This window comes from Bos javanicus, chromosome 6, assembly GCF_032452875.1.
Source record: "Bos javanicus breed banteng chromosome 6, ARS-OSU_banteng_1.0, whole genome shotgun sequence".
Lineage (NCBI taxonomy): Eukaryota > Metazoa > Chordata > Mammalia > Artiodactyla > Bovidae > Bos > Bos javanicus.
Window position 1 is genome coordinate 77,017,972 of NC_083873.1, and position 16,287 is coordinate 77,034,258.

Here is a 16,287-nt window from a genome sequence, read left to right on the forward strand (position 1 = left end):
ACAAAGTTGTTTGATAATTCTAAAGAATTACTAACTCTCATATTAATGCATAAAAGCAGAGGTCAGTAAACTGCTCAGTAATAAAACAATTAAATATACTGGCTATTAATATTTAAATAAGAAAGGTAATGGCAAAGAATGCGCAACCACACAATTGCACTCATCTCACACACTAGTAAAGTAATGCTAAACATTCTCCAAGCCAGGCTTCAGCAATATGTGAACTGTGAAAATCCAGATGTTCAAGCTGGTTTTAGAAAAGGCAGAAGAACCAGAGATCAAATTGCCAACATCTGCTGGATCATCGAAAAAGCAAGAGAGTTCCAGAAAAACATCTATTTCTGCTTTATTGACTATGCCAAAGCCTTTGACTGTGTGGATCACAATAAACTGTGGAAAATTCTGAAAGAGATGGGAATACCAAACCACTTGACCTGCCTCTTGAGAAACCTGTATACAGGTCAGGAAGCAACAGTTAGAACTGGACATGGAACAGACTGGTTCCAAATAGGAGAAGGAGTACGTCAAGGCTGTATATTGTCACCCTGCTTATTTAACTTATATGCAGAGTACATCATGAGAAACACTGGGCTGGAAGAAGCACAAGCTGGAATTGAGATTGCTGGGAGAAATATAACCTCAGATATGCAGATGACACCACCCTTATGGCAGAAAGTGAAGAGGAACTAAAAAAACCTCTCGATGAAAGTGAAAGAGGCGAGTGAAAAAGTTGACTTAAAGCTCAACATTTAGAAAACTAAGATCATGGCATCTGGTCCCATCACTTCATGGGAAATAGATGGTTAGACAGTGAAAACAGTGGAAACAGTGTCAGACTTTATTTTTTTGGGCTCCAAAATCACTGCAGATGGTGATTGCAGCCATGAAATTAAAAGACGCTTACTCCTTGGAAGGAAAGTTATGACCAACCTAGACAGCATATTCAAAAGCAGAGACATTACTTTGCCAACAAAGTTCCATCTAGTCAAGGCTATGGTTTTTCCAGTAGTCATGTATGGATGTGAGAGTTGGACTATAAAGAAAGCTGAGTGCCGAAGAATTGATGCTTTTGAACTGTGGTGTTGGAGAAGACTCTTCAGAGTCCCTTGGACAGCAAGGAGATCCAACTAGTCCATTCTAAAGGAGATGAGTCCTGGGTGTTCATTGGAGGGACTGATGTTGAAGCTGAAACTCCAGTACTTTGGCCACCTGATGCGAAGAGCTGACTCATTGGACAGGACCCTGATGCTGGGAAAGATATAGGGCAGGAGGAGAAGGGTTCGACAGAGGATGAGATGGCTGGATGGCATCACTGACACAATGGACATGGGTTTGGGTGGACTCCCGGAGTTGGTAATGGACAGGGATGCCTGGTGTGCTGCTGTTCATCGTGTTGCAGAGTCGGACATGACTGAATGACTGAACTGAACTGATCCTTAATGTCTTTGATTTTAACTTAATATTAAGGTAAAACCGGGCAATGAAATTAATTTATGAAGAATTAAGAAATCCACCATCCAGTTTATGTCCCCATAAAATTTCTTAGTTTTGTTCTCTGCTCTGAATGGACTTAACCTCTCAAGTTCATCTGTAAACATCAATTTTTAACAAAGCTCTTCTTTTCCAAACCTCTCATGGAGCAAGAAAATTGGTGGACTAGATTTGGGCTATTGTAAATTTTAAGAATGAAAAGCAGGAATAAACTGTCAATAAACACATTTATAGTAATTGAAGATTGCCTATAAAAGGGGAATGAGATCAGTAAAGAAAGTAACTGACTGAATAGTATGGCTCATAATTAGTAAATGTCAGCTCCGTTTTTGCTAGGTTTAAGTTTAGTTAGAGATCTGTCCATTGGATAAAAAATGACTACAAAATATTAATGTGTTCAGTAGCACTGAAGTGAAATAGAAGAGGAAAACAGTAGGTTTGTAATGCAAATTTTTATCATTTTAACAATAATGCCAATACCTGAGTTTAATTTCATTATTTCATTCTTTGTTCAGAGGGACCAGTTGTTCTATTTTTAACCATATCTTTTTGATTTCTGTGTCTGTCATAAAGACATTTATTTAGGATATACATCCTAGCAGTCAAGTTGGAGACCAGTTCTTACTTCACTTTCTATATTTTCTTTAAAAATACGTACCAGAACATAGTTATGGGACCGAGTTTAATGCTGGATTAATAATGAATGTATACCTGCATGAGTGTGCTTTATGGACCTAGAAGAAATAATTGAACATGAAAGCAGTTTTTGAAGTTACTGTTGCAGGATAAATTCAAGTGCCATTCAAAATTGCTTTGCACCTGCAAGTAGAATAATCAAGGCATAGAAGGAATCCTAAATGACACAGTCTTGCACACTTTGGTTCCTTGAAAAAAATTAAAATGTTGCTTAGCAATTCCCCGTTTACTAATCAATGGCTATAACGTTTCAGTTATGCAAAATAAGTAAGTTCTAGAGCTCTGCTGAATAACATTATGTCTGTAGTTAATAATATTATATTGTCTGCTTAAACATGTTGTTAAGAGGGTAAATCTCAAAGGTTCTTACCATAGTAAATCTTTTTAAAAAGTGACATGTCTGATGACTATGAGCACATAGCCCGAGGCCTCCTAGAACCTAAAGACTGAAAATGTTAACTCCGGTGACACCACCTTGTTACCTATGTCAGAGAATTGTATCCATTCTGATCACATACCCTGTGACTCCCACTGCCCCTACCTTTACCTGGCTTTTAAAGTTGCTTTGTTAAAACCCTTCAGGAGCTTGAGGCTTTTTAGGGCATGAGCCACTTCATTTCCTTGCATGGCCCTGTAATAAACCTTTCTCTGCTCAAAAAAAAAAAAAAAAGTTACTTGTTAGGAATTGAACTGACTTGCCCAAAGTACCATGACTGGTTTATAGCATATGCTGCCTTTTGTTAAGTGTATGCATTGATGTATTTAGTGTATACTTAGATGTATACTTAGTGTTTCCTTTTCACTTGTTTTTTTCTCACATGGATGAATTTACTTACATAAAATTATTATAAATTATTGTAAGGTTTAAGTATTAACTTGAATTTAGTTCTATATTAATGCTCTTTACCCAAAGTAATAAATACACATGTGGAGAAATACAAAATACAAGAACATATAATGTATATTAATGAGAAGCAAAGTGGTAGAATAGCAGAAGCTTGAGAGTCAGAAGTGCATGATTTCCAACCTGCTGTCTGTTGTGACTCTGAAAACGTGACTCAGCCTCTCCATGGCTTCGTGTAAAATGGGGATAAAAATAATGCTTACCTTTCCAAGTTATTTTGAGGATTAAATGAGATGATAAACATAAAACATATACCACACTGATAGCTTGTATAACTTGTGTTAGTTTTTCATAGATTTTTAAAGCGGATATCTTCTTTTAAGTAGGACTCTAAATCATTCTGCTTTTTCTGCAGTTCTCAAAAGACCAGCTTTATGAAGTCATTAATTTTGTCATTCACTATGTATTTGTTAGCACCAGATGTCTGCATGATGTTGGGGATGTGGAGCATAATATGGCAAAAAGAGCCTCTGACTTTAGTACTTGCACAGACATAGAAATAAAGAGGTATTAAGCAATGTATCTATCATGGATTGTTAAAATTCTGGTAAGTGCTACAAAGGTCAGGTTCAGGATACTATGAGATAGCAGCAGGATCAGACCTTGTCTGAGTTGACGGGGTGAGTGAGTCTGCAAAGACTTCCCAGAGCAAGGGACATTTGAACTGAGATATGAAGGTTGAGTAGGCAGCCCTAGAGAACGTGCTGGTTCACTGCTTCCTTCACATTCTGTCATCAGAAGAGCTCATCACAGACCCAAGCATGTTCAAGTGGAGGAGGTTAATAGAGGTGAGTAAAGGGAAGAAAATCGAGCATAGTTACCTTGATTTGACAGTAGAGACAACACATTACAACACACCTGAATTCTTCATTTTACCTGAGTTAACACAGAGAATGGTTTAATATCAGTTGTCTGGCTATGATGCTAAATTTCAGAATGTCATAAACTGTCTAATGACCATAAAGTATGATCAGGCACTGTAGATTTGAGATGAGGAGAGTACTTAAAATATGTATGGATACTGAAACCACAATTTCCTAGTTTAGCTTTAGGCATGTGTATCTGTGTGTGTGTGACCGGGAGAGAGTTTTACTCCAGAAGGTTGGTTTCTGTTCATTTTTATCCTAACTTCTCCCCCTGCCCATTGTCTTAGTAAGTGTGTGGTGTCTTTGGTTCTGAAACTTTAGAAATGGAGGAACTAGTTTTAGGAATACCAGTTCGATAGTTTGGCAGTGGTTACAACTCTTTACTTGTCAAAGAAAAGTAGTAATACATCAATATGGAAAATGATTGTTAAGAGAGATATAGTATAATCATTTAGTAAAGACAGATTTTCTCTAGCATCTCTCCACTGTGAGGATTAAGCTTGTTATTTATTTTTTGAAAGCTTTCCACAGTATATGATGATAAAACTGGTTTTACTGTTATTTAGAACAAATCATTGAATGTTAATAAAGTAACAATGAAGTAAGTTCTACAAAAAAATATTAAAGTCTATGAATGAAAAGATAAATAAGTGTGGTTTAAGAAAATTATCTTAGAATAAAAAAATTAATATAGGACAAATGCTATAATAAGAAGATAGTAACTTTGGAATCATTAATCTTTTGCATCCGTTTATCAACATTTTACTGTGTACTTCCTGTATGATAAAATTAAACAGAATAGTGATAGAGATTAGAAAAAAGTAAATAGAATAATTGCCCCAAGAATCTCAGGCACTCCAGGTAAATGTTTTTCTCACCTTACCAAGCCCTGGAGGATTTGTAAGAACTGGCTAAGCAGACAATCTTCCTGCAGAGGGGATCCTCCAGTCTCAAGGACTAGAGTGAGACTGGAGCTCAGCTCCTGTGAAGAACTCAGGGAAGGTTCTTGTAGCTGGAACATCAGGATTGAGAGAGGCATGAAATATAGCTAAGGGAGTAAGTACGAGTCCAGAGTTTATAGGTTTCTTTTTCTTTTTTTAAGTATTTTGGATTTTATCCCAGGAGCAGTGGGAAAATCATGAAAGGTTTGAAGTGAAGTGAAGTTACATGAAGTTACTCCGTTGTGTCCAACTCTTTGCGACCCCATGGACTGTAGCCTACCAGGCTCCTTGGTCCATGGGATTTTCCAGGCAAGAGTACTGGAGTGGGTTGCCATTTCCTTCTCCAGGGGATCTTCCTGACCTGGGAATCGAACCCAGGTCTCCCGCATTGTAGGCAGACGCTTTACCATCTGAGCTACCAGGGAGGACCTAAAGGTTTGAAGCAGAGTAATAACAAGATCAGATTTTCATTTTACAAAGATCATGTTGGCTCTTCTGTGTAGATGTCATTGGGGGAGGCTTAGTGAGGGGATGTGAAGAGACCAGTTAGATGAGAGTCTAAGCTTCTGCCTCACCCCTTCTCAGTTGGGAAGTGTAGTCCAGAGCTTTATGTATAAGAAGGGAGTTTGTATTATATGATATCCCTTTCAACTCTAATATGCTGTGCTGTGCTTAGTCACTCAGTTGTGCCCAACGCTTTGTGACCTCATAGACGGTAGCCCACCAGGCTCCTCTATCCATGGGGATTCTCCAGGAAAGAATACTGGAGTGGGTAGCCTTTTCCTTCTCCAGGGGATCTTCCAAACCCAGGGACTGAACCTGGGTTTCCTGCATTGCAGGAAGATTCTTTACCTTCTGAGCTACTAGGGAGCCCAGAGTCATTCAAAGGAATTCCTGTTTTAATGACACCTGAAAAGACAGTACTATAGGTTTATTGCAACACTACAGTGGTGTGATAGTCTGAGTGACAAATGCAAAAATGTTGACAGGATATTATTTAAGAATTTCTAAGACATTTTGCCCCTTATACACTTCATTAACAATTTAAATACTATATTTTCCCCTTGTATTCTGTTTTCTAATTTCCCATAACACTTTTAAAATATCTCTTTTATATTTATAAATTTTATATTTATCTCCCAGCCTTCAGAATGGGAGAAAATAATAGCAAATGAAGCAACTGACAAACAACTAATCTCAAAAATATACAAGCAACTCCTACAGCTCAACTCCAGAAAAATAAACGACCCAATCAAAAAATGGGCCAAAGAACTAAATAGACATTTCTCCAAAGAAGACATACAGATGGCTAACAAACACATGAAAAGATGCTCAACATCACTCATTATCAGAGAAATGCAAATCAAAACCACTATGAGGTACCATTTCACACCAGTCAGAATGGCTGCGATCCAAAAGTCTACAAATAATAAATGCTGGAGAGGGTGTGGAGAAAAGGGAACCCTCTTACACTGTTGGTGGGAATGCAAACTAGTACAGCCACTATGGAGAACAGTGTGGAGATTCCTTAAAAAACTGGAAATAGAACTGCCTTATGATCCAGCAACCCCACTGCTGGGCATACACACTGAGGAAACCAGAAGGGAAAGAGATACGTGTACCCCAATGTTCATTGCAGCACTGTTTATAATAGCCAAGACATGGAAGCAACCTAGATGTCCATCAGCAGATGAATGGATAAAGAAAGCAGTGGTACATATACACAATGGAGTATTACTCAGCCATTAAAAAGAATACATTTGAATCAGTTCTAATGAGGTGGATGAAACTGGAGCCTATTATACAGAGTGAAATAAGCCAGAAGGAAAAACATAAATACAGTATACTAACGCATATATATGGAATTTAGAAAGATGGTAACAATAACCCTGTGTACGAGACAGCAAAAGAGACACTGATGTATAGAACAGTCTTATGGACTCTGTGGGAGAGGGAGAGGGTGGGAAGATTTGGGAGAATGGCAATGAAACATGTAAAATATCATCTAGGAAACGAGTTGCCAGTCCAGGTTCGATGCACGATGCTGGATGCTTGGGGCTGGTGCACTGGGATGGCCCAGAGGGATGGTATGGGGAGGGAGGAGGGAGGAGGGTTCGGGATGGGGAACACATGTATGCCTGTGGTGGATTCATTTTGATATTTAGCAAAACTAATACAATTATGTAAAGTTTAAAAATAAAATAAAATTAGGAAAAAAAAAAATCTCTTTTATAGAATTTATAACACTCTGCCATGGTAAGTCACTTCAGTCGTTTCCGACTCTGTGTGACCCCATAGATGGCAGCCCACCAGGCTCCCCCGTCCCTGGGATTCCCCAGGCAAGAACACTGGAGTGGGTTGTCATTTCCTTCTCCAATGCGTGAAAGTGAAAAGTGAAAGTGAAGTCGCTCAGTCCTATCCAACTCTTCGTGACCCCCTGGACTGCAGCATACCAGGCTCCTCCATCCGTGGTATTTTCCAGGCAAGAGTACTGGAGTGGGTTGCCATTGCTTTCTCCAATGTCGTTTGATTATTTGTCTTCTTGTCTTATACTTGTATGGAAATATAATTTCATTTATAGTTGGGACTGCTTTTAGTCTTTTGATAACCTAGAGTAGGTGATTATGTAAATAGAGTTTATGTTTTATATTGATAGGTTATTTTTTTTTAAGAATGGAGTTATAGTTGCTAGGTAAGCATCATGCATGAAATATATCTTGGGTGATTTAAAAAATTAATAGTATAACCTCTAATAACTTGACTGTGTCCATGAGACTTACTGTTTTAGAACATAGACTTTAGAGTCAGATGAACTTAAGTCTAAACTTTAGAGCTGCATACCAAGTAAGAGCTGTGTGATTTTGGGTCATTTTTTGAGTCTCAGTTTACTCTCTGTATCAATGGTTTAATGATATCTGTTTCACAGTGATATTATGATAATTAGATTAGTTTCTGTTATATAATACAAGGTTTATATATTGCATATGAGAGTCAGATGGGAAAAATAGATACTGTCACGCTTGCATGTAGCAAGGAGTGAAACATGGTGGTTCAAGCCATCTCTTTTTATCCTTTAATCCCAAAATTTTTGCAAGATTGACATCACTTTACATCTTGTCTTCAGTCTTCATGGCCTTCCATTTGGGATTATTTTGTCGTGTTCCTTCATATATACCATACTATTTTTTTTTTTAATCTCTGACTTACTATGAAAGGAATGATTATCTAGTAGTTTATGAGATACAAATGAAAGCCTAAAAAAAAGAAACATTTTAAAATTTGAAGAAAGTTGCTTATTTTAAAAAGGGACAACTTAAGAAAATAGCATTACTCTCATAAAGAATTAACTCTTAGGAAGAATAGGGTATGAACTCAGTGTTGAATGGAATACAGTTTTATAAAAACCTGAAGCAATGGGGAATTATAATTAGGTAATAGTTACCAAAATTATTGGTGGTTTTGAAAAAAAATTATACAGTTGGTATGCATAATAAGAGCAGTACAGTTTTCAAAAATATTTTGTAGCCAAGTATTCTGAGAACAATTGCAGATGTGTAAGAACTAGGGCTTGGTACCCTTTGTACTTAGCTTGTGAGAACTTGTTCTTCAGAGGTAGCCTTGTAGTATGTCAGTACTTGTATCCTCATGAAGAACTGCTCTTTCAATTTAAAGTGAAGTCGCTCATTGGAGCCCGACTCTTTGCAACCCATGGACAATAGTGTGCACCAAGCTCCTCAGTCCATGGGATTTCCTAGGCAAGAGTCCTAGAGTGGGTTGCTATTTCCTTCTCCAGGGAATCTTCCTAAACCATGGATTGAACCCAGGTCTTCTGCAATGTAGACAGACGCTTTACCATCTGAGCCACCAAGGAAGTCCATTTCAATTTAAGATATTCTCTATTCTCTAATTGTACTGGGTAGAAGAGTTGCAATTTTAAAACTCTCTTGACAACTAAAAGGACTTTTTGAATGCAAGTAAAAACCCTAAGTTCTTCTTCTGGGTAATTGAATATCTAATATTATTTATAATCCTGCCTGCTCTAAACATGAATTAGTAATTTTTCCATAAGTTTTTGAGTCTTTCATTGGAATTAATATTTTATTCTGTAATTGTTTTATTGTTTTTTCTGAATGTTGTATTAAAAAGAACTGTTAAACACAGAATGACATAGTTAAGTATATCAAAAAAGAACTTATTTTGAATAATTTTGGGTAATTGTAGCAAACCAGATGTTGCTAAGTTCTTATTTAATCAAAGATAAAAAATATTCACAATATAGTTTTGTCTAGCTGTCAGCTTAGATAAATGAATCCATTTCAATCAGCATGCTCCTAGTGAAAAAAGGAGAGGATATAATAACATTTTTCTAGCTACATTTGTTGAAAATAAATATTAATCTTCTATGTGGTTAAAACCATGCTGAGCCAATTTCATCATAACCATAACTGCGGAGAAGCCATTTAGATTTTTTATTTTTATGAAGTTTGCTTCTTTTTCTCCTCTGGAGGCATTGAGTTAAATTCTACTTTTCATTTAGATTATATGTCCATGTAGGTTTGTGTTAATCGTATATAGTCTTGAGGCTACTTGTTAAGACACTATTGGGTGATTTATTCTCCAAATATAATGCTGTGACGTGGCCAAGATTTTTTTTTCCCTCCCAAACCTAAACTTATTTTAAAAAAATGTTGTAATTCTTGTGAGAAATTTAAATATTAATACTTTAAAGATTCCCTGTTCTCTTTTGTTCAGTGGCTTTAGTTAAGAGAAACTGCATCTTGAGCTGTGCTGATTTCTTAGAGAATGATGTATAAGATAAAATACTAAATGAAAACAAAAATCAACCTAATACAACAAAATAAAATAAGACGTTAGGCCAGGAAAAAAAATGTTATTTTCAAGCTCCATTAGAAATGCCAGGGAGAAGAATGGCAGAAAAGGATGATAGGTTTCAGGACCAAGTTGGTAAGTAATGAGTTTATATGTTTTTGTCTTTTTATTGTACAGTCAGGGAAGGTGGAAAGAAAAATCTCAGACCATAAAGTGAATAATATCTTCTTAAGAAAGTATTGACAATGTCATACTTTCCTGAACTGATAAAAGTTTTGAATTTATGTGCTGTCTTAAGGGATTCCCAGATGGCACGGTGATAAAGAATCCACCTGTCAGTGCAGGAGATGCAAGAGACTTCAGTCCATTCCCCGGGTTGAGAAGATCCCCTGAAGGAGGGCATGGCAGCCCACTCTAGTATTCTTGCCTGGAGAATCCCATGGACAGAGAAGCCTGGTGGGCTACAGACCATGGGGTCTCAAAGAGTCTGACACGACTAAGCACACACACACACAAACACACTGGGCCTCCACTATTGTTGTATACAGGAGTTGTAGTGAGGGGTTTGATATTATGGTTGCAATTGTTGATTTTTATCAAATACATGGAATGCCTGTAGGGAAAATTGTTGGAGCCTTCTAAATGTGGCTCAGAGGGTAAGGAATCTGCCTCCAGTGCAGCAGACCCAAAATTTCTATGAGCTGTAATAATTGCCAGAACAAATTGATTGTTCCAGTTTATGCAGATGCTTGTCTAGGCTATTCATAGAGGAAATATAGAAAATAAAGATTGAGTTGCAATTTTATTTCTACCTCTAAGAATAATTCTTAAGGATGTGTCTTAGATTATTATTATTTTTTTTTTTTTGAGTCAAACTCTTATCTCAGTTTTGTGTCCTTTTCAGAAAGCAAGTTTTAAAGTGTTCTTAATTGGTAGTTAGGAAATTGGTTGGAAACATATCACAAAAATCTCTTTGGAGAGAGATTGGGATGCCAAGGAAGAAGGGGGAAATCAAAGGTATAAATTTATCTCTTTTTACTTTTATTATGGAAGTTTGAGAGAAGAGCAGAAAGCATATTTAATGGTCTTTCTGAAGTTATGACTAGTAGTACAATTTGAGCAGTGAGAAGAGAGTGATGCAAAATTGTCCTTTTATGGATTTCTCATTGGTCTTGCTGCTTCAGTGACTTTGAGAGAGAAATAAAACAATTCTTTTTGCTTCTCCTGGAACACAGTGGTTTTGAATGTAGGTGTAGAACCAGATTGGTGAGTGGTGGTGTCAGTCAAATGCCTCTACTTGTGGTTAAGATTCATATGCCAACAATTGTGGGTGTTTTGCCCACACACTATGGGGTAACAACCTGTATTTGATTTTTATTTTCTTCCTACTGTGCTGAGGGTGTATGTCTGAGTGTTTGTGACTTACTGATTGTTCGGGCAGAAGAGTAGGTTTCTTTGAGGTACCTTGTCATTCTTATACTGCCTAGTTTCTGCCTGCCTCCCTATGCCTTTTGAAGCACAATAGAAATGACAATCTAGAACCAAGCAATCGGCTTCCAAGGGCAAATACTAACAGATCCCAGACTTTAAATGCATCTGAAGAAATCTCCAAATATTGCAATCAAAAATGTGATAGGAAAAAAGGTAAGTGTCTTTACATTTGCCACCCTCTCTTTTAAAACTCTTGCTGCTGCTTTGTTTTAAGTGGTCAGTACTTTTTTCACTCATAACTTTTTTATTGGTAAATTATAACTTATTTTTAAATACTGTTTACAAATCATACTTTAATTTTTTATTTCCAAAAATAATCCTTGCGTGAATATCTAAGTGGGGTCTCAAAGATGGATCTGATGAGAATTTCATATCTAACAAAGTCTTTATCATTACTCTTTTTTTTTCCAGCTTTGAGAAAACTTTAAATATGTTTATTTTCCATAGTTATAATTTTTGGGGTGGACATACATATCTAAAATTTATTTAAGAGCCTTTATTTAGGTCTTTGTTGACAATGTATTCTACATGAATGTAGAATCCACTCTTTTGTTCTTTTAAAACTGATTATAATTTGATATAGTAGTGGCCAGAAACTTGAAATGTATGGATGTTCTTCTGGTATCATGATATGACATGAGTCATTTCCTGGCAGATACTATGGGCTAGTTAATTTCCAATCAAACCCACCTTCCTGGAGTTGATAGCCCTGTGGCTGAAAGGGCTATGTAAGACTGAAACTTTTCGGAACATGTCCAGTTTTATGTAGTTGCTGGGTCAATGTCTGGTTTTCCCATTTCTTCCCTTCTTATCTCTATGCTGTTAGGGGCATTATCCTTTCTGCCTCATCTTCCTTAACCTCAGTGTTGTCCCCAGGCAATATAATATCACTTAACTATCCTCTGCTAGGGAAAAATAGTCCTAATACCATAGTCAGTGTTTCTCTGTGCAGATAATTACAAATATCACCTTGTTGTTCACCCTAGCTGTATGTAGCTTCATATATTTTAACAGGCATCTGGTTTTTTAGGCATCTCTTTTTACTTCCTTTGCTCTTTTAGTGACATCCAATTTAATTCCAGAGCTGAGCTTAGTTCATTCTTAGAGGAGCAAGGCCGTTTCTTCTGAGCCCTAGTCAACAATCAAAATTGGTCTTCCAGCAAGAACTCTGGCTCATCCAGTTATTTGGATTCAGTCCTATGTATCTATTGCTTTTCCTGGCCTATGGTCAGAGTGAAAATCCACTGACTGTTCCCCTGGTTTCATTTGTTAATAACATCTTTTCCATCACTGTTTTCTACCATCTTGTTATCTGACTTTTTTTTTTGCTAGTAGCTCTCAAGTTCTCATTTTTCTCTAACAGCCTCTCAGAGTGCTCCCCACCCTTATTCTTTGTCTCCCCCAGAATAACTACCTAGAATTTATAATGTCTCCTCATGGGTTATAGGAGAGTCACTTTGTCTAGCTTAGAGTTAGTTCTTTATTGTTCCTTTTCAATTCAAATATCAGCATATAAACATCAACATTTCTAAACCCAATTATAATTATCATGTTTTCCATCCAACCTTAGCACAACTTTTCCTCTTAGCTTGGTGATGGGTGTCTCAATATCTGTAGTTATCCTAGTGGCTGAGCTTAAGGACCACTTCTTTAAAAGAAAACACTGACTTACTTCACTCTGTATAATAGGCTCCAGTTTCATCCACCTCATTAGAACTGATTCAAATGTATTCTTTTTAATGGCTGAGTAATACGTGGCAGATTCATTTTGATATTTGGCAAAACTAATACAATTATGTAAAGTTTAAAAATAAAATAAAATTAAAAAAAAAAAAAAGAAAACACTGAGAATCTATATTAGCTGTAACTGGACACACGTTAGAATTTGTAACAGTAAATAAATCATTTCACTTTGAAGTGTGGTAGGAAAAGTCTTTTTTTTTTTTTTTTTTTGAAATATCACATTGGTTTCCACATGGTCAGAAATCTCTTGTTTTCTGTGCATATATGATTATTTTAGCTTCAGGGTCATTGATAGAGCTGAGATTTTGATGAGTGGATAGCAGAAATTCATTCATTTTATGGGACTCATTTTAGATTTATGACTTTAGGTGAAATGCAAATACCACTACTTAGGTGAATAATCTCTGAATTATAAAGTAGGATATATTTGACCTTTGTTTATTGGCATCACTTTATGAGAAGATGGAGGAGGGGAAAACCCTGAGAGATTTTCTACTTTGACTGCAAATTGCCTAGCAAACAACTAGAGGGACAGCTCAGGTGGGAATGCGGCATGAAGTTGTCATTTCAACTCACTCTGGAGAAATGTGGGTGTCAATTAGAAAAAATTAATGGAAGGTAGATAGCCTATAAAATCCAACTCTTGTCTTCAGTCCTCAGTATAATTTAAAGGTATATGAAAGTAGAGCCTCATTATCTTTGTAAATTGAGATTATTTAAGCTCAGTGAAGAAGAAACAGAAAATATACCCTTCTGAGAAACCAAATTTAACTCTTTTAGGTATTTAAAACTAGATTATTTTACTAATTTGTGCTTTGGGAGCAAGTTATATATCAAAATGATAATATTTTTATTTAAGATTTTGTTTTCTGGAGCTCAACATGAATGGCAATACTAGCATATAATACATGCTTCATAAATGCACATTGATGAATGAAGAGGTAAAACTTTATTTTGCCTTAGCAAAGATATCTGGCAAAGATGGAGTGGGGAATTTTAACCTTTTCTTATGGCAATGTATTTCCTGTAAGTGTTTCTTTTCTTTTAGAATTATATTACAATCCTAATGGAAAAGTATAATCTATTCTTTAATTCTGCCCTTGGCTGAACTGAACCTTGGAATTGTATAACTAATGAGATACAGTGTTTTGCTTCTCAGGTTCAAATGTAGCACTTAGGTTTTCATTTTTCATTCATGGCTCTATCTTTGTAAAACCATTCCTTTGTCAAAAATCAAAGGTTAATAAGCCCTAATTGTTAAACACAGCCAGTAGAAGCTATGTTATGCTGGTATTCTAAAGCTCAGAATATTTGAAATGGTCTTCATTTGATGTTCTGTGACATCTGGACTGCTCAGCAAGCTACTCTAAAATTTTCTGTTAAAAGAACTGGCAATTTTCTTAAATGTTTTATTTTGGATCAATTTCAACTTAGAAGTTGTAAAAATAATAGAAGAGTTCCCATATACTCCTTAATTAGTGTCCCCTAATGTTATTGCTATGGTTTGAAGGTGTCCTAAATTTCATGTGTTGAAATCCTAATACCTAATGTAATGGTATTAGGAGATGAGGCTCGTAAGAGGTCTTAGGTCATGAAGGTGGAGCCTCATGAACCAATGGAATTTACGGTCTTATGAAAGAGACCCCTCAGAACTCCCTACTGCTATTGCTAAATCACTTCAGTCGTGTCCGAATCTGTGTGACCCCATAGACAGCAGCCCACCAGGCTCCCCCCGTCCCTGGGATTCTCCAGGCAAGAACACAAGTGGGTTGCCATTTCCTTCTCCATGAAAGTGAAAAGTGAAAGTGAAGTTGCTCAGTCGTGTCCCCGACCCTCAGCGACCACATGGACTGCAGCCTTCCAGGCTCCTCTGTCCATGGGATTTTCCAGGCAAGAGTACTGGAGTGGGGTGCCATTGCCTTCTCTGAGCCACAGTGAAAAGACTACCATCTATGAACCAGGAAGCCCTACCAAACACTGAATCACTGCACCATGAACTTAGAAGTTCTATCTCCAGAACTGTGAGAAATAAATTTCTACTTTTATAAGCCACTGACATCTCTGGTATTTTGCTATAGTAGCCTGAACAGCCTAAAACAGTAACTATAGTTCAGTTATCAAACCTGGAAATTAATGTTGGTAAACTACTATTAACTAAATTCTGAGCAGATGTAAAATAGCTTATGCAAATCGAGTCATATAGCTAGTACATCTTTGAGGAAAATCTTTCAAATAGGTAGTAATTAGGCAATGAAAAGAGTTATTCAGGTAGTCTTATCTAGACATTATTTGCTTCATAATATTGTTTTGAGAAAACTTGAATTTGTGGATAAGATTTTGTACATTTGAAATGTAATGTAGATGTCTCAGATTCACACTGGACATATGACTTTTTTAACTTAATTTTTTCTTTCAACCATACATGTATTAATTTTAATTTGTAAATATGTGAAAAAGAAGCCAGGCTAACATCAAATGAGTATGAATCAAAAATTCAGAATGTATTTTTAAAAAACTTATTTCGGTATCAGATATTTATGTGAGGGCTGAATAATGTGTGGAAGTCAAAATGTCCAAAGTATAGGCTGTGGCTCTGGCAATGGCTAGTTAGGTGATATTTGCACTTTCCTGTGTCTCTTGCAAGTTGGGAATACTAAATAGTACTTACATCCATAGTATTAAGATTCATGAGACTATATATCTAAAATTCATAGCACAGTTTGGTCCACAATAAAAACAGCAAATATTAATTTTTATAATTCTTTAAAGAAGGCATCATTTTAGGATTTTAAATCACTGTATACCATATGACATGTTTTGAGAGAGAATCAAGGACAAATCAGCAGAGGTGTCATTGTTAGGTAATTAGAAGTTACATTGTTAAATTTTGGTATATTTTTATTATTTTCATTTTAGCTAAGGAAGATATTTGTTAACTTGCTATTGAATGAATTTAGAAATTATCATAACATGTAACTATTTTATCCAAGAATGGGTAGATAATCAGGAAGCCTTAGAAGTAAAGAGAAGTAGAGAGGTGGGGATAAATTAGAAGTGGTATGACAATAAGAAAAGAAGAAAACTATTAAATAATAGTGACTAATAAAATTTCCCCTTAGTATTGTAGTAGTTAAAATACTGCCATGTGCTCAGTTGTGTCCAACTCTTGTGACCCCATGGACTATAACCTACCAGTCTCCTCTGTCCATGGAATTTTCCAGGCAAGATTACTGGAGTTGGTCACCAGTTCCTACTCCAGGGTATCTTCCTGACTGAGGAATCAAACCCACATCTCTTGTGTCTCCTGCATTGGCAGGTGGATTCT

General features: G+C 36.3%; 1 protein-coding gene and 1 non-coding gene across 15 annotated transcripts in view; one reads left to right on the forward strand and one right to left on the reverse strand.

Moving 5' to 3' along the window:
* Positions 1-16,287, forward strand: part of ADGRL3 (adhesion G protein-coupled receptor L3) — a 959,208-nt gene that overhangs the window by 12,584 nt on the left and 930,337 nt on the right. The gene's annotated exons all lie outside the window — the stretch shown is intronic.
* Positions 5,251-5,323, reverse strand: TRNAC-ACA (transfer RNA cysteine (anticodon ACA)). Its single transcript has one exon. It is a non-coding gene; the product is annotated as a tRNA-Cys (tRNA).